At 40.0% G+C, this 19,182-nt stretch overlaps 1 protein-coding gene across 1 annotated transcript in view; it reads left to right on the plus strand.

Annotated features, from left to right (window-relative positions):
- Positions 1 to 19,182, plus strand: part of LOC121949076 (caM kinase-like vesicle-associated protein) — a 108,263-nt gene that overhangs the window by 24,173 nt on the left and 64,908 nt on the right. The gene's annotated exons all lie outside the window — the stretch shown is intronic.

The following is a 19,182-nucleotide window of genomic DNA, read 5'->3' on the forward strand; positions in this document are numbered from 1 at the left end:
AGCCTAAGAGCAAGGAAACACAAGTGTTTCCTACACATATTGTCCTCAAGAGACGTAAGGGAGGGAAGTAAGGAGACACAATAGTATAATGAAAAGCACCCTAATAGTCATAAGAGTGACTATTCTGACCATAGGTTTCCCTCCGTGGAAATCTTATCAATGCGAGGTCTGTGACCTAATGTGTATCTTTTAACGGGTTCTTGACATGACAAGAGGTTGAGAAACACTGAACTACTTAACAGACATTCAGCTGAAAGTCTGGCAAGTAGTCAACACTGATGATCAAATGATTAAAAATGACTGAACATTTATTTGACAGTGCTGGTTCTGTATTTGCTGTGTATTTTTAGTGCAATCTTTGATCAACAATCAGACACAGCCAAACGGATACTTAACTGCACTTCCCTAAAGTTTGGGGCCCTCGCATTCATTTTATTTACAAAAGGAATGGTAAAAAAATGTGTGCCATAGAGGCCAACATATACCACATTTCCATGAAGACTTTAAAGTTTTCAATAAAATAAGAACAGAAAAAAATAGCCCTGACAACAACTTCTGGCTGGGGAAAAAAAAAAGATATCACCATAAATATGGAAACGATAGGGCTGCCCCCTGAATGTCAGAGATTTGTATCATCAGTCGGAGACCCCTCAGTTGGCGGAGATAGCCTCAAGTTGATCAGTCGTTTTTTGTCTTTTTCCTTCAAATTTTGTTAGTCAGTGCACTCTGCAGTGTGCTTCTGGGGATGTTTTGGTCCCCAGACTTTCTGTGGAGCACCACACTATTCTTTGTAGCCATTCTTCAAAACAAATTGTTGAATATTCGTTTTTTAGGGCTGTGTCTGATTCGACTGACATAATTCTGAGTCGGGTACAGTCCTTGAAAACAAAGTTTCTTTTAAAACATGCTACTAAATCAGAAAGAATTGAAAAAAAAATCCTCTTCGTGGCAGGAAGATAATACTGGGCCAAAAATGAACTTCCTCAATGATGGAGTGGCCACAGACTAAATCCTGTTTGCTGCACAGAGGAAGCAAGGTTGGTGGTAATTAGATATTTGAAGGCTTCTGTTCCTTCAGGCAAACAGAATGTAGGTCATCAACATTTGTCCGAGGCTGTTCCTGTGGTGTGTGGCCACTGTCATGGCTCCCTTGTTACTAAGACACATGCACACACACAATCCACACTATGTGATGGGCCTCTAATAAAGCCCAACATACAGCACATCCTCCAGCAGTCCTGGTTTATAACAATGGTTTGAGTAGAAACCAGAACAGCTTGCTGGCTTGATAACACTGACAGATCCAAACCTAGGAAGACAAACCTGGCTACGTATTTGTATATAACAAATGTCACCCAAAAAAAAAAAAAAAGCATACTCTGGCAGTACAGGCTCTGTATGCAAACTGCAAATGCAGTTCCTTCTTTCTTCACAGCTCATTGAAGCAAAGCAAGAAGTTTAAATTTGTTATTTATTTAATTTTTATCCATGGGGATAACAGATTTGAGATCTCCTCTGAAGTCTTCAGTAACCAAATAAAGCTAACAGATGTGACTGCAGAGGAACATCTGTTGGTTTAACAGAACAAACTCATCCAATTACCCCATAAAGATTGCTCTAGGCATATATGCATGGGGGAAACACTGATGTGCAGTTAGATTGTTGAGGAAACTTATGTGTTATGCTATTAATTTAGTCTTTTATTTGCTAAACTCTGGAAATGCTCCAGTGATTTAAAGCTGCCTTGCTTGGTGAGAATTAAATCTCTGTGAGCGAGGTGTGAAAAGAGACAGAGGTGTTCATGTAACAAAACAACCTCCATGGGTGTTGCTGGTAGATGCTCAAGATCACAGTAAGAGTAGCTGTACATTAAATGTCCCTGATTATGTAAATCACACGGCCCCAGCCTCCACGGCACAGCACGATTTGTTTGTCTCCTAAGATGCCCTTATTGTGGTGTGCTTGTTACCAAGGTAACTGCTGTTTTCACAATGGGGATGTGTAGGATGCCAGAAGCATTGCCAGAATTTGGTTCAATATAGATAACCCAGGCTTTACTTGCACATTGCAACAGATTTGTAAAAAATGGATATGAACTACAAATGGCTCCAGTTATAGTAAGGACATGCAGCCAAGTCAGTTGACTTGTGAGGGAATTTCTCCTAAAAACAGATTTTAAAAAAGGGCTGCTCTGACTGCCTCTGTGAGAGGAAGAAATGTCGTCAATAATGAATTAGGATCAGTATGCGACTATATATTGTGTGTGTGCTTGGACAAAATGAACCCCGGGCAAAAATGCACCTTTTCTGAAATGCTGATGTTACATAAGCTCCATTGGGTCATGAAATGTATTTTTCCCCACAAATGTAGAATAAATTGGAAACTGGCTTAGATAACAAAACAATCAAAGAAGTAGATGTGTAATTATTGCTTTTTTGCACTGTTGCCTGTATGTGTTCATAAATTTCGAGGAATGAGGAAAACAATAATTGTATCAGTGATTAAAGGAACTGGCCCCATTGAAGTACAGCCCAGAGGCTATGCTGTGGTGCATATTTAAATCGCTTACTTATCACTTTCCCGCTAAACAATGACATTTTGACATGGATTATTTCCACATTAGCTACAATTCTATAGCTGAGGTTAAAGGACGAGTTAGATATTTTGGCAAAAACACTCATTAACCTTGTCTCTGAAAGTTCGTTGAGAAGATCAATATTACTCTCAAACTTGGCTCTTAGAGGTATCCACAGAAAACCAGAGGAAACAGATAGCCTGGCTCTCCCCAAAGTTCCAAAATATGCTTATCTGCCTCTTGAACGCTCACTAATACACATATCTAGCTTGTTTTATCTGTACAAAACAGAAATGTAAAAATTACAAGTTGTGGTTTTACAGGAAGTTGAGGAAGATGGCACTCCATGAGGGAAGTGACTTGCTGTGTACTCCCATGTAGTCCTATTCGGACAGAGGTGCCCCCAGAGAGTTTTCACAGGGGTAGCAAGATGGGGTCACTTAACACACACTAACCCTCCTATTGTGCCACTTTCTGTTCACTCTCTGTCCCGAAAAGAACTTTGGTTTACTCTGCATATCAATAGATAAGACATATCAGCTGAAGAGCCATTAACAGATTAAAATGTAAGATTAAAATTGATGATTAAGAGTGTGTGAAGGTTTGGAACTTAATTCAAGGCCTTATTTTCTCCAGCCTCAGCCAGTTTGGCGCTGGGAGTCAGTTGTTATGGATGTCTCACCTTAACGACCTATGACCTCTTCCCTGTCCTTACCCTGTTTAAAACTGGGAATTAAACAGTCTTTTTTTTCCAATACATAATTGGTTAGTTATTTATTCAAAAACAATCAAAATAGGACAGCACTTGAATATCTTTTATTGCCACACTAACATTTTGTGCCAGACGCCCTTCTTCAGCGTGTGTGCTGGCAATAACCTAATGAAATCTCCCCAGGTGTAATTGATTATATCCACAAATGTAAACAGCATGGTAAATCCCAGAAGATTTTTTAAGTATTTTTACCAGAGGTAGAATCACAAGAATGTTATAAAAATAATGCAATGAAGATAATCATACAAGTAATAATGATAGCGCTAACTTAAAAAAAAAAGAAGTTAGCCATTAGTTATTTTTTCCAAATAATTTATTCTTATAATACTTTTCTAAATTTCTTGGACTGCAATTAATTTTGTAACTGTTCTCCAAACAGAAAGAGTAAGTATAGTTGGACGGACCTGTGCCAGGATAATCTAATCACTCTCAGTCATAAATTTAGTGTCCTGACCCAACCGTCGTCTATCAAGTGATTACAGAGCTGGGGAACATTTTTTTTAGGTTCCAGTTATGAGCCATATAAATTGGGAACATAGCAGCCTGGGAACATAGAAATAGCCTCGCGTACTTGAGAGAATTCTCTAGAAAGGGACTAATAGTTGGCAGGTAAAAGTCATATGCATGAGCTCTTGCATTTCTTCATGATAAAATGTGTGCAAGTGATCAGCTGTGGCAGAGCAGACCGTGGTCTTGCTGCCATTTAGACAGCAGCTAAGTGAACAGCTGCGTTAAATTAGCTTTCGCGACCATCTCTGCATATAACATGTGCACACATCCTTTGAATTGGGTTGTGGGCACCAGGTTGCGGTAGAGCTGGTTTGAAATTGCATGTAGTGCATAGATTGTGTTTCCATAGAAGATCTGGCCACTTTGATGAGGTCAAACATACAAAACCAATGGATCTGTGTGAGAAGAAACTTAACGTGAAGGTGCTGGGAGGAGACACTGAAAAAAGGGAGAAACCCGGAAAAAACTGAAATATTTATAGTTATGAAGAACTGATATAATGGACGAAAAGGCATCTTGCTTTAAATGATTCTTGACTCCTGCACTTGATACTTTTGACCCTTACCTTTACTTAATATGCCTAATCAGTTTCCCAAATCACAGTATGTATCTTACAGCCTTCTGGTGACAACACCGAACACTGACTAAACCACAGCTACTGCAGCTGCCCTTATAATCACATAGACTCAGGCCTGAAGACCAAATCAACAAGCAGGTGCCCACAGAGGACGAGTGATTCACTGAATAATTCAGCTCAATCAGGCCAGTTTAAACATTAATAGGTGAGTGGGAGTTCCTCTCGGCACCTCCCTGGGGACATACAGTAGTTGAGGAGACACTCTAATTGCTAACTCTTGTCTAGTAGAAGTCTTTAATTAAAGTGAGTGGAGAGTGCTGGAGCTTCCTTGGTGCTCAGCTTGTCGACCTTTGGAGAGTGACAAGCAAAGTGGTCCCCTCTTGCCTACTCTCTCACAGCCCTGTTAAAATTACATGGAGGGATACTGCCCTGACTACATTAAGGGATAGTAACTGAGTCAGCTTTGATGTTTGAATTCACTCACACCAACTATTACTATGTGACATGTCACATGTGCCTGCAAAAGTTGAATCGCAAATCCTAAAGCAGTTTCCTGTTCCCTTAATGACAGTCTATTTTTTTTAAGACTTACTTTAGTAAAGTGAAATAGATCCACATGTATCTATATTAGACACATTATATGACCAATGCTGAATTTTTTCTTTTTTATTTATGAAAACAGTCACAAGATCAAAGGATAAAGTACATCATATCCTCATTAACATGACTGAGAAAGACCTAAAACTTGAACAAATGACAGAATATGTACCTATTAAAGCCATGACAATGTTTCCTATTTAAATGTACAGTTCTGTCATGTAGTCAAGGCACTGGCGGATTATGAGACAGTAGGCCACAGGGCACAGATGTGCAAAAGATCCCCCCCTACCTCTCCTACATAGGAGTAAGACACACAGACTTTGTGGTGGTTTTACCTCTTTTTTGTCATTTTGCATCTTTTTAAAGTCACTTTGTCTTTTTTTGATGGTTTTTTGTCTTTGCAGTTTGTTTTGTCCCCATTTCTGGTTATTCTGTGTGTCTTTGCAGTTCCTTTGCATATATTTTCTTTTTGTGTGTCTTTGTGGTCATTTTGACTCTCTACCTGGTCAGTTTATTTTAATTTGAGTGATATTTTGCAGGTGACGGCCAAAGGGGCACTCTGACTCTTTGGGCTGCTGGGCCTATGTCGGTAGGTTAGGCCAGTGATCCGTCTATAAGTCCAGGCTTTATTACATCAGTAGGTGTTGCAACAAAATGTGGCTTGGACTTAATTTAAAAAAATACCAAGGCCAAAATCAACAAAATGTATACAAAATACTTTCAATTATCAAAAGTGGCCAATCAGTCCCTCCAGGATTTGCAATGTTTCAATTGCAACAATCAACGCAAATTCAGCCAATTCCTGTGAATTCTGTGCAACCATGCAATTTTGTCCAGTCACCGCAACTTTACTGTAATTTTGACTATTTTAAGACAGATAAAAAATAATTCTTGTGTCGAGCAGGAGATGAGCAGCTCACAGAGCCATTCCTTCAGCGTTGCTTCAGAATAGCAACAACAGCTGATCGCTGACAATTCCAATAGTCTTTGGTGTTTTCACTTGCACTTTTATTGTGACACTGGTCTAATAATATTGCAACATGCATTGCAATTTTTTTTGTGAAGAAAAGCTGCCATGAAATCAAGCATTTCCAAGAGCCATATGTCATCACTGATCATTTATTTATCATCATCAATTATGGAGGTAAATGGAATCCACAATTTACCCATAAAACCAGATCAAATAGCAATGGTTGTAAACAAATGTTCAAAGCTGCTCACAGTGAACTGGAAATCATGTGTTTTTTAATTTCTAGAAATGTATTTAAGTGTGGGAGACAAAGCTTGAAAAAAAAAATTAGTGTCTCACTGCAGTTCTGACTGACAGATAGATGCATCATCCAGTGAATATCTTAAGGCTAAACCAGGTTACATCTTTTAAAAACCCATTAACAGCACAAATCACAGCTCATAAATTAGCATCCTAAGCGAGACAAATGAAATGGCAATTTTTGCTGTGAAAAAATCCCATCTGGTAATGGCAAATCAATATAGGCCTACAATCCATTATCACTGCACACAGCTGAAACCATATCAGTGGTTGCAGGATGTAACTAGAGAGCGGTAATAGTTGCAGGGGAAGGCATTTATCAAACATTATTACTGCAACAACGCATCACAAAAATGTGCTTCTTTGCTAATTAGTCTTGGAGGTGCTGAATGTAATATAAAAGAAGGATACGACTGTCACAGCAGGAAGTAATTATTGGAAAGTGAAGGGAGCATAAAACTTGTTGTTCAATCATGTTTGTCTTAGCTCCAGGTGGATTTTTTCCTGAATATTGTGAATTAAGATGAATGTTTTTTGTGACTTGCGTATATCACATTACCAAACTCAGATTACTAAATAAAGCCATGTAAGGATTCTAGACAGTAAGCAGTGGCTGGGAATAAATATTCATACTTTGCTCAGATATTTGAAATGCATTTGCTTTTTGATATTTTCACCAAAGAATAGATCATTTTAGGTACCTGATTATGTATTCCACAGTCACGCAGTGTTGCTTTAGCACTAGCTAACTATACTATTATTGTCAAATTGATGTCACCAGCAGGACTTCACAGCAACAGGACCGCCATATTTAGCATGAAAACCTGAGTGCTGGTTTATGTAACTGTGTGGACTAGCCTGAGTAATCATGCCATGGAGTCATTAAACTGACAGAAGTGCAATGGAGGGCCCTCACACCAACCCTTCCCCCTCCTGAAAAACCATTAGCACCACAATCACCACCTCCGCTCCACAGGTCTGCCTACCATCAGTTGCACTACCCACCCACTTGCCCACCCACCCCACACCTCCTTGCATTTTTCACCTTGCTGATGTCAGCTGTTTCCATGGCAGCGTACACTAAATTGCATGCAACCCGAATCTGTTGTTGGGGAATCTATCGATCCCGATCACAATTGTTCTCATCATCATTACCATCATCATCCTCCTCTCTCATTCTATATGTGGGCTGCAGATGACACTCATCTCCCGCTGTTTCTGAGTGGCCACTTTATTGTATGGGCTGATCCAAGAGCCTCTCGTTAACTGAGAAAATCATCACTGAAAATTGATGCTTGGGAGCAGCTTTAGAGCCCTTGATTATGGATGCCTCTCCAGTGGTACAGTGGAGGTCACCGAGAAGGATCGTGAGGTCCCCAGGTGGTCCAGTGTGCACAAGAGGAGCTGATTAAGTCACATGATCATTCCAGTATGATATTCCCACCTAAATAAAACCACATCAGTGATTGTTAATGAGATTACCAGCTGCTGTAGATGTTTGAGAGCAAATGAAAAATAAGCAAAAGACTGACTGTTTCTTAATGTAGTTAACTGTGATGAACCGTCAACAAATTCAAGCTGTACTTTCCCAGATTCCCTGGGTTAGGGAGGCAGAGTACGTTGCTTTGTTTTGAATCTCTCTTTGTGGTGTGTTCTGCATCTTGTGCGGTGAGTGGTTTGTTTAGCCTGACACATGACAAGGAATAATCAGTGGCAGTTCAAATATTTTTCAAAGTGGCATCTATTCAGATCTCAAAGGTAAATATTTGGTCACCTTCGTTGGCTTTCTTTTGTTTGTGAGTTAGATGAGATGATTGATACCAGGGATGGGCATGAGTACTTGAGTACTCGTTTGGCATCAGAATGTATAGAGTAGCCCGCCACCTCCCCTTCCACCTGTGAACATAACTTTTAGTTTTATTGTTTACAGTGTGTAAAATCATGTTAAGATATGGAGCTGTGTGCAGTGTATCGCTTCTCTCAGTGCCTCCTTGCCCTGCTGTCCCCCTCTCTTTGCTCTCTCTGTTTATCAATATTACTACTGTTACTATGACCTGTTACCTATGAGCACTTTTGGGAGTCTGCTTGCACGTCCGTACTGCCAGGGTTTACACTTGGCATCACTTGGCTAACAGTTATTAATGGGTTTAATGACAATAAGAGCAGTTTCAGCGTTGGTGAGAGTTTGTTAGTACTGTTAAATGGCTCGATGTCGGGTGTTATCAGGGTGTTAGCTGCTGCTGCTGCTGCTGCTGGTAACTCGTGCCGGACAGACTGTGTAACTGATTTTGGGGAGAGCAGCTCGGAAGATGGTCCTTCAGTACTGCCTTTATCCTGTAACATTAACGACAGCGACAGAGTTTGCTGATTTTTCAGAAGTTGACTTTAAGTTTATGGTTTAATAGACTAACTAAAATCTAGTTGATGAGTTGATGAATATCAGATTGCACTTGTTTTCTGTTGTCGGCTGATTTACATTCCTAAATTTACATCAATTTTTTTTTGCGAATACTAGAGTACTTTATAATAATTATATATAATTTTAATTTTTTTTTTTTTAAATAATTTTTGTCAGATTAAGGTAGTCAGGTAACCAGCAGAGGGGAGTGCTGGGTGGATGGATAATCTGTTGTGTGTCTAGAAATAGTAACATTACGTTACTCCCTAAAATCTACAAATTGCTGTTTTTACATTTTGGTTTGTGTACAAAATGAAAAAAAACAAGCTACAACATATCAGTTTCTAAACATGAGGCCATAATCTCATTATTTTGGAAAGGTAGCTTTTGCACTTCCATTATTGTGTAAGTGGTGTGTTGTGATGGTCCTTTGTTAATGCAGTGTGTGGAGCAGAGTTGCTTTGAGTCAAACAGACAGAAAAGCAAATTGTAAAATACTAATTTTAAGTTTTAACAAAGTGCTGTTTACCTGCATAGAGTCCCCCACTCCTCCCAAAAATGATGGAGAAATGTGGAACCCTCAGAACAAAACATTCAGCTATAATGTCAATACATTTCATACATCTGTGGGCATATTTTTTCATACTTCAGAGAGAGCCAGGGTTACTGTTTTCTTTGTTGTATTCTAAGATAAACAAAGTGTCTCTTGGCAGCAGCTTCATACTTCGTGCACAGACATTAGAGTGGTATTTATCTCATCGAACTTTTTGAAGAAAGTGAATGCACTTATTTCCCCCAAAATGTTGAAAACTTTTCCTTTTTTCCCCTCAAATGCATTGACAATCCCAGATGTGTTTGATAAATTTAAGGCATTTGAATATGAATTTACTAAACACATCATCCATATCGAAAAAATGAGAACAAGTGTATTCATGTTGACCACCCCCAGCTCGGCAGCCTCTGTCTTACCAAACAATGTTGTTTCTGTGTCAAGAGGATTGGGTTGCAGATTACTCTATTGTAATTTCATTTCACACACAAAACAATTGGCTCTCAATGAGGCATAGTTATCACTTTTAAACATAAACCTGAAATAAAAAGAGGCACTGGGCACTGTGTGGTGAATCATACCATTCTGAATCTTGGATTAAGGACACAGTAAAAAATGTAGCCAAAATATTTCAGTGGAGGGAGGGTATTTAGAGTTCTTTGTTTTTAGTAACTGCATCATCCATGTATCCAAAAATACACTAATCTATTAATAAAATACTAAACAGAAAGCATCCAAAACAACTGTATTCATGCAGCCATGTAATTGTTGCATCCACTGTCTATTGTTTTTTCCTTTTCAGACAGGATGTTATTAGCATACTCTGCTGTGCATGTGCTCAAGCGAGCTCAACGCAGGAGACTTTTGTTCATTTATTAATAATTTCTTCATTCAGCTGTGTTTTTCCACTGCCTCCCATAACTATGGCAACCAACCGCAAAGTCTTGAGAAGAGTCTATTGTAAGGAAGGAAGAAGGAAAAAATGTTTTCTACTATTTTCTTACAGCAGGTGTTCACTTGTGACTTTTGGCTGTACGAAGGCAGTCCATCTTCCCAGTCAATGGAGAGCCTCTCATCTCCTTGAAAAACACTTACAGACAATCTGCCCACAAGCAGACGTCAACCACATCTCACCACCTACCAGCTGCTTGTAATGCAGACACTGTGTGGGGTGCAGCGAGCAGCAGGCTAGCTCGGGAGGCTTAATTCACATCTCAGCTCAGTTTCCACTCACTGTTACAATGTATCTCATCTCCCTACAATTTTTCGTGCCTCTCATTTCATGGGAACATTCCACGTCACCCACTGAGTTGTGGAGGATTTCAGTGTTTTTTACAGTGGTAGTGGATATGCTGAACACTTACAGTAAATGAATCCTCAACTGGCTTACCAGGTCCATACCCAGGGACATATGGGGCCTCTCAGTCCCCTGGGCATGAGACGTAAAAGAGAGGCAAAACAACTACAAAGACACAAAACAACCAGAAACAAATAAAGAGAAACAAAATGAATATAAAGAGATGTAAAATGACTAAAAGGAGAGTCACACAGAGCTGTTACAATGTGTTGCATGTTGTCTTTAGGTGTCTCTCAGTCTGAGTGTCTTGCTCTTCCTCCTCCTGGTGGGAGGCATTTTACATTGTCTCATAATCTGTCCATGCTCAGAAGGCTTCGGTAACATTCAGCCTGTGATGCACATCAGAGCTCTCACAGGTGGCAGGGGGTCCACTTGTCGAAAAGAGAAGCTCCTGGTGGAGTTTGTCTATCTGCGTTTGTGCCTCCAGTTCATACCACACAAACATCCTCAGAGGGATCAGCACAGGGAGGGTCTGCTTACTACCTAAAACGCATACCTGAAGACAGCACCCCCTGTGGCTGCCATGTGTGTCTTTTGTTTGTCTCAATAGTTCACTGGCATATCTCCTGCAGGGTTGAAAGTGACTGCCCTGATGTCAACAACTGCATTTAGAACAGATTTGGACTTTTATGTTGGGAGATTTACTTGCAACAAACAACTGGAAATGCAAAAAGACATAAAAATATGCTGTGCTGAACTTATACATTATACCCAAAGGTCAAAGCAGAGTGGGTGGCACATGCAGTGATGCAGGTTAGTGCAGTGCAGTATGACTCAGATATAATCATTGTTTTTGTTTCACTCTGGTTAAACTCAGCCTCCACCTGCCTCATCAATATTCACGGCATGTTAAATATTTTACTATTTCTTTTCAAACAAATCTGGTTTTTTTTTTAGCTTGAATTTTTCTGCAACAGCGACAAATTCTCAAATCCTTATCTGCTGCCCACGAGTCTGGCACTGTCTCATGAAAACAATGTGCCCATTAGTCTTAGGTATTAAAAAGGCAAGATGCTTTTTTTTCTACTTAAGATCTGGAGCCACTTGTGTTTACCTCATTATAAATGCTTGCGGTTTACATTTTAACAGGTTTAAGCTTATTATTTCAGGGAGTTGTATTAAGGAGTTGAGATGCTCCTTTATGATTCGGTGTGTCTGCACTGTGTGTCTCAAGCTCAGTTGATTATGTTTATGCAGTAGAACAACATGCTTTGAAGAGAAGGTTTGGTATTATTCCATTAACACACAACAAAAATGTTATGATTACAGAAATGCAACATCCCACACTAATCTTTTTTTATCAGCTCTTCCATTTTTGCCTCTGTGGTAAAACAAAAACACAGAAATTGCGTGTGATCGCTGGCATTAAAATTTTATGGTCAGCGTTTGTGGGGGTTTAATTAGCTGGCTTTATTATGGTCTTTGCATTCCTGATGTCCCATATGGTAAAGCATTAGCAATGTTTGTTGCTAAATGTTTGCACCAATATGTTTTAAGTGTGCTGTCATGATCTTCATTTGCCCCAAGCTGAGCAATGCAATTAACAAATGATGTTTAAGCAAAATAAACATACATGCTGGATTTGTACTGAAAGCAAAAATATGTTTGTAGAGGGTACGTCAGCACTAGCCATTGAGCAGCTGGACAGCATTTGTGGCCAAAAAAGGGACAAAGGCAAAAAAAAAACCCACACAACTCAACTGTGTCGTTATATCAGCAGTGAATCAGTATTTGTTTTGAGTCTTAATATAGATTCTGTCAGGGAGCCAGGAGTCATAAAAATAAGTGAGGTGATGTTGTATGTTGGTGTTGCATGCATGGCTTGTGGCAGAAATAGATGAAGAAAAGAGCAGAGCAAGAGGAAGAGATACACTAGATAATAGATGATGTTTCCCTGAAGAATGTGTGATAACATTCACGACCTGCATTATGAATGGTTTTGTTCAGTCTAGCTTTAGAAGATCCTGAGGTAATCGAGTGAAAGCAAGCAGAGACAGTCTTTGATTATCCGAGAGAGAGAGAAAAAAGGTGATTATTTTTAGCCTTTTGATAAATAAGATCATGAATTTTTGGCCCCAAATTCACCATTTTTTTTTTACAAAGTCTTGACTATAGTCATTTTCTTCTTTTGCCATGAGTCAAAGTGCGTGTGTGTGTGTGCGCGTGTGTGTTTGAGTGTGTGTGAGTGGCATGTCTAGCCACAAGGCCAGTTTCTTTAATGTTCCCAGTTGGAAGCGTTCTGGGGTCCAGTGGGTCTCTGCAGGGAGTTAGTGACTGACACTGCTCACCCTGGGGCTTTAGCGATGTAAGCCATTGTGTTCTCCGCTCCCTCGGGCTGCAGTCTCTGCTCTCAGTGATTTATCTTTCCACCGAGAAGAGATCCAATGCCAGCACGCGTGTCACCTGGCACACAGAGGAACAATGCACGAGGTTAAATGGGATCAAAACTCCAATAATTATATTCAGCATGAAGGCAGGAAATATGAAAAGCTTTTGTTTGTACGCTCAGGTAAAAAAAAACGGAAATACTATTACTGACCATTAAAGGCAATCATACATAATTATGCTGTGTCAAGAGTTAACTGTAGGGCAAAGGTATCCTGTTGTGTGTTTTTTTTATCAACAATAACAAAAGCAATACGTGTGACAAGGCAGAAATAAACAGTATCATCTGGTTATACACTATAAATGATCCAACATGACAATGGTAGATGAGAGTCGGCCATAGAGGTGCCACTTTGCCGAGTCAACCTTTGTGCTCAGTTCAGCTCAAATATTTTTTTGTCTTATAGTTAATTTATTTTTTCCTTAGCCTAAAGGTCAACACATTCTCATCCCAACTCGTTACATGTTGCCCTTTTGTCAGTAGATTTCTGCTTCTACATATTACGAGTTAGGTATCATTGTGTGTCTGCTGTTCGTGCTCATAGATGCCGCTAACGTGATGTCAACAAATTAATATGCGCACTTACGCTGAAAGCACTGACAGAGCGACCGTATTTTACAAGTTTGGAATGAGAACAAGCTGTAAAGGTATACAATGCAGTATTTTTGGGTTAGTGTTTGTAAACACAACAGTCAGACTTGGCCATATTTCCTACCTTGCTTGTACGTGCAAGCTACTATTGTGAAAATGTTTATACATACAAATACAGCATGTTCATGTGTCCATTTGTGCTCATTGTTTTTCTACAATATGTTTCCTTAGCCTTTACAAAACAATCACACGTGTCTTAAAGTGTCTGAAGTATTTAATCACTGAAAAGATGGTCTTTTCATAAAACTGGGCTGTCTGTGCAATAGGAAAACAGAAATCCTTTGCAATTGGTGCTACATGACCAGAGAAAGCAGAGATAAAAGGCTGTGGCATTCAGAAGTAGAAAACAGCACCACACCAGACCAGTAAACGCTCCGACTGGTAGGTGACATGATTTAAACTTGTCTGTTTGACACAATAGTGGCCACCTGGTAATAAATGATCTGTAATTACATTTGTAAGTTAAAATATATTTCTGAAAACATTTTAGGTGAGAAATAGGCAGTGCAGGAACATCACCTTGATTAATATTTGATCAGCACTGACTAGTTATACTGTTTGAACACACTTTGTTCTACGTTTGAAAGAGAGAGAGAGAGAGGGGCGGGTCTGTGTCTTGATTTACTTCTATAGTCTTTAATTTCATGGTGGCACAAGTACAGCCTGTAGTTTGACCAACAGTTTTGTTGGGAGGGGAGCAGCTATGGCTGTCTGACGTATGGTTTGATGAATTATAAAATGCAGATATATTTTGTTCTACACCACAATCACTGATCATTGGAGCTGTGCACGGGAAGCCTCTGTGACTTTGCTGGCCCAGTATCTTTCATGGCAGCGGTGCAAATGTATAATATCATATATATATTCAAGCTTTTTATAAGCTTATGGCTCGTGAGGCCCCTCATACTCGGCACAAGACATCAGCCTTGCTAAACCTGCGCGTTAAAGCGATAAAATGATAGACTGTATAAATAATGGATGTAGCTACCGTGACATCACCCATTGGTTTGTGGAGCCTTGAGTTTGGCATTTCAGCTGTTGCCCATCTTAGTGTTTTGGAGCCAGAAGTGACCAATTTAGCCAAAAGGTTGGAGCTGTAGAGGAGCGAGGGGTGGATCTGACTCACAGACTTAGTGATGCTTTGCAAACAGCCTGTCAGTCAAGTGGCCCCTTTAAATATGTGTAATTTTGGGCCTTATTAAACGTAAAGGGGTGAGTTATAAAAAAATTCACCCTCAGTACAGTTGTCACAAATGTTGGAATTAGCCGTAGAGACCGCAACAATGGCTTCATTTTCAGCCTCGGAGGTTGCCACTCGAAGTCTTTGCATACAGTGTTATGGGGGACAAACATCTCAAAACTGTAGGCAATAAACATTTTAAAGATATAAATAAAAACCCTTATCCATTACCCTTCCCTTAAAATGTAATTTGCTGCAGTGTCACAGTTCACAAACAAAATCCATACAGGAGATACTGTTACTGAACACATCATCCATCTTTCTTGGTTGGTTCAGTTTTTAACTCTCCATATTTTTGCCCTCTGCCAGCTCCTGCCCTGAAGGCTTTCTGTATTCTGGAGAAACATGGAGCTTCACTATCTCGCTGAGACATTTGGCTGGAGGGAGTTTTGAGTTTTACGGCTCAGTTTGCTGAGAGGTGAACATGCTGGACGTAGAAATCGCTGAGAAGGCACAGTGGTTAAGACAGGTTTCCTCTTACTCTTGTGGATTACGAGCAGATGTATAATGAGAGTGGACTTCCTTTGCCAACAGTGTATCCTGTACACAAGACTAAATATAAGAAAGCTACATGTAGATACACGTATTTCCTTTTTATCTCTTTTCCATGGGAAGTATCAGATATTACAATCTATGTCAGTTTTGCAACAATATCCAGTATATACTCCCAGCACTTTTGGTGAGATTAGAAGATTTTACATTAATACAGCAAAGATACGTGGGAAAATCATTGCATAGTTATGTGTGTGTCTGTTTGACCTAGGAGATCTGTTTGATGTAATCTTCTTTTCTTCATGCCTAACTCCATGATCAATGTGTGTGAGCCAATACAGGTTTACTGATAGAGTAACAGCGTTTCATCTCAGCATGCCCGGCTGCTATCGGATGATATGCATTTATAGATAGAAAATCCATTGTGAGCAGGCATTGTTAGACGGGCTGTGGCAAAATGAAAGATGCTCGCTGCCTTAAAAATTCAATTTCTCCGATATCTATAGGAATAGAATAAGGGATTGCAGCCTCTTTTCTTCTCTGACTTTCAGTGCATGTGCATGTGTGCAAGCAGGGATCAGCAGTCAAGCTATCTGAATCGCACCTCAAGGGGATGTGTTTGTGAAATTGGATTTAGCCTGTTATTTGATACATTATCTTCAGTGCAATTTGCCCACATACTGATTCTACTTAGGGCCATATTGAATTTGTTTAAATATGAAATATGTGTTGTGCGATGAGGTCAGTGCTTTTTACGGAACATCCAGTGTAAGCTCAAATGAATCCAGAAACAGTCTGTGCGCACACAGTTATGTTTCACCATTTGTAACTGCTTTCAAATGAGACTCATTAGGCACCGTGGGATGCCGAAGATAAGAAGTACAGCAAGTGTAGATGAACCAGCTCTACATGTAGGGATCATTTTTTGCCCCCTCTCACTATGAATAAAATCACTGATCACTTTCCCCAACATGCGTCCAGTGTTCTCCCACCCATCACCGAGATGGATGACAGCTACGGACCAGTGGTGTTGGGGAGGATTGATTCTGCTGTAAAATCATGGGAAGATGATGGGGATAAAGTGCTGATCCAGTCACTCTCCTCCCCCAGCTATGGACCATGACCTCACATACCACTAAAATATTCATGATTAATCCTGGAAGTTGGTGAAAAATTCTTGTTATTCCACAGGAGCATCATTAAATGAGGACGTGACAAAGGGCTGAGGGTGCGTTTTAGAGATCCTGTGTGAGAGTGAGAGTTGAGGGGGGTTGTGGAGCAAGAAAAGAAGCCACAGTGCTTGCAGCGCAGATGAACATCTCTTCCTCTCTCAGGAATCGCTGGTAATTAAGAGCAGAGAAAGTGTCCTCTTCCGAGGTCAGCTCCTCTGCTCTCAGTTTCCCTCTTACCAATGAACCCCCTCCTTATCTCGACTCCAACACACACACGGGGAGGCTCGCTTCTTAATAACTGCATCTCCCACAGCTTGCTGTGCATGGACTCTATAAATCCATAAATCCAACAAGAATCATTTGCTTATTCTGCTTATATATATATATGTGTGTGTGTGTGTGTGTGTGTGTGTGTGTGTGTGTGTGTGTATATATGAATGTGTATATATATATATATATATATATGGCTGTCCACTTTTATGACTTATAACAGCCTTTATTATAAAATCCATGCAGTGTCTTTTAATGAGGAGCGACACGATTATCAGATTTGAAATGGGTGAACTGACGGTCATGTGTAAGAGGGAAGGCGCTGCATTTTGAAGTGACATTTATACTCTCATTCTCTGCACCCCATCCCCCAACACCCGCCCACCCACTGCCACCAGCTCTTACACACACACACACACACACATACACTCAAACACACACCACTTTTTCTCTTTCTGTTCTCTTCATGCTGCTGCTCTCTGTGTTCTCTCTTCTATAGAGATGCGGCGCGGCATTGCGTAAATGGAGAGACCAGTCGGAAAAAAAAAGTGACACAGTTCAAACACGTTTCATTAAAGGCGCACCAGATGGCTTTGACAGAAGCAAAACTCTCTGCTGCTCAAGTCTGCTGGAAGTAGTTTGCAAAGTTTTGGGGCTGATCCACCCTGCACACATACACACACACACAAACATGCAGACAGAAACAGGCTGTTAATTTGTGTGCTAATTGTTTTCACTGCTGTGTTCTGTGTGCTGTATGAGAAGTGGATAACATCATTAACGCAGATTTTATATGCAGAGTAATGCCTCTAGGAAGTGGAAACAGCAGTTGATCTTTGGCCCTTTTTCCTTTAGGCTCTCCTGTATCACTTCCACCACACTCTCCATTAAATGCACTCATATTTTTTTATCAGTCTAAACACATTGCATGAACATTCACTGCAGGTACAAAGATATAAAGAGGAACACATCAAAGTCAAGGTTGGGAGCATTATGCAACCAGGCTGCCTAGTCGCATGCAGCGGCGACAGCCTATCAAGGTGCTCGATCCTATTCTCTAGGTTGCCATGGTTGCATCATTACGTTGTGTCATCCAATCTGTGATCATTGCTTTTACTGTAATTGTTGACGCTAATGAATCATCACGAATGCTGGTATATAAACATTAAGTGTGTAATTTCTTTGAGCATGCAAACTGCATCTCAAGACTTGTGTTAATGTTTTAAATGATGCAGTGCAGAGTTCAGATGTCAGGTCAGTAAACAGGTGAGGTGGGCTTCACTGAACAAGTATTTTATTGAGAAATGTCTTAAATAACACTTAATACAACTTTAGAACTTAACAGAACTGTATCTAAAGGATAAACTAATCTTTACCCCTTTTTTTGTAAAGATAGAATATTTACTTTTTGAAATTACTTCCTCCATCTAACAAGCTTGGCTGACTATCACTTCTTATCACATTTCTCTGTGCAGGTTATCATTCATCTCAGATACCTGTCACTCTCTCTGACTCTTCCTTATCTCTAATGACACTTTCCGGCAGCACATCAGTGGCAGCACCTTGATATGAATGCTTTGTACACCGCATGCAATCAGACTTTGATTCCTAAAGACACAATTGCCCCCCGTCTGAAGAAAACTTCATCATTGTGTAAAAACGTCCAAATTGCACAAAGCAGTGATAGAGTTGCTCTCACCAGTTTATGACTTATTGAGTAGGTGGCTTTTTATTCCTCACTTTTGATCGTTTTCAGAGAGCTTATCAAATAATGTTGTCATGGAAACCATCTGTCTGTGAACCACCTCTGTTGGTGAGGCGGCTGTGATTCAAAAGTAGTTCACGGCAGGGCAACTCAGATCATCCAAATCTAAATTCACACATGACCTCAGGTTTGCTGTAGTAGGTATGAGCCAAACTACAGCAGACTTTCTGCATATGTGAGCTGCATGTTCAGGGTTTGATAATAGGTTTGTACACTGGTACACTGATGATCTTAAATTGACAGGTCATGACTGACCTACCTTGATAGTAATAAGTTGTACCTTCCCTTCAAGTTATATCAAAATCTCACCTGTCACATCAGCTTTCATGATAATGCTGCCATCACACAGCCCACTAAGCACCGTTAATAACAGTTTCATGTCCTCCTGTGCTGGCCCTACACACAATTATACAAGGGCTGTTTTTGGGTTTAACAGTCATAATTGTAATGTTACCCTCTGGATTAGAGTCTCCCAGTTTTCAAATTATAAATATCAGACATGTTAGATATTGACACCTTGAAATCCTGTGAGGAGCGGTGGAGGTGGTCATACTAATGTACCATTTAACGGAAGAGTATTGTAGGCGGCGGTGGTTT

This window comes from Plectropomus leopardus, chromosome 2, assembly GCF_026936395.1.
Source record: "Plectropomus leopardus strain MGB_pleo_1.0 chromosome 2, ASM2693639v1, whole genome shotgun sequence".
NCBI lineage: Eukaryota > Metazoa > Chordata > Actinopteri > Perciformes > Serranidae > Plectropomus > Plectropomus leopardus.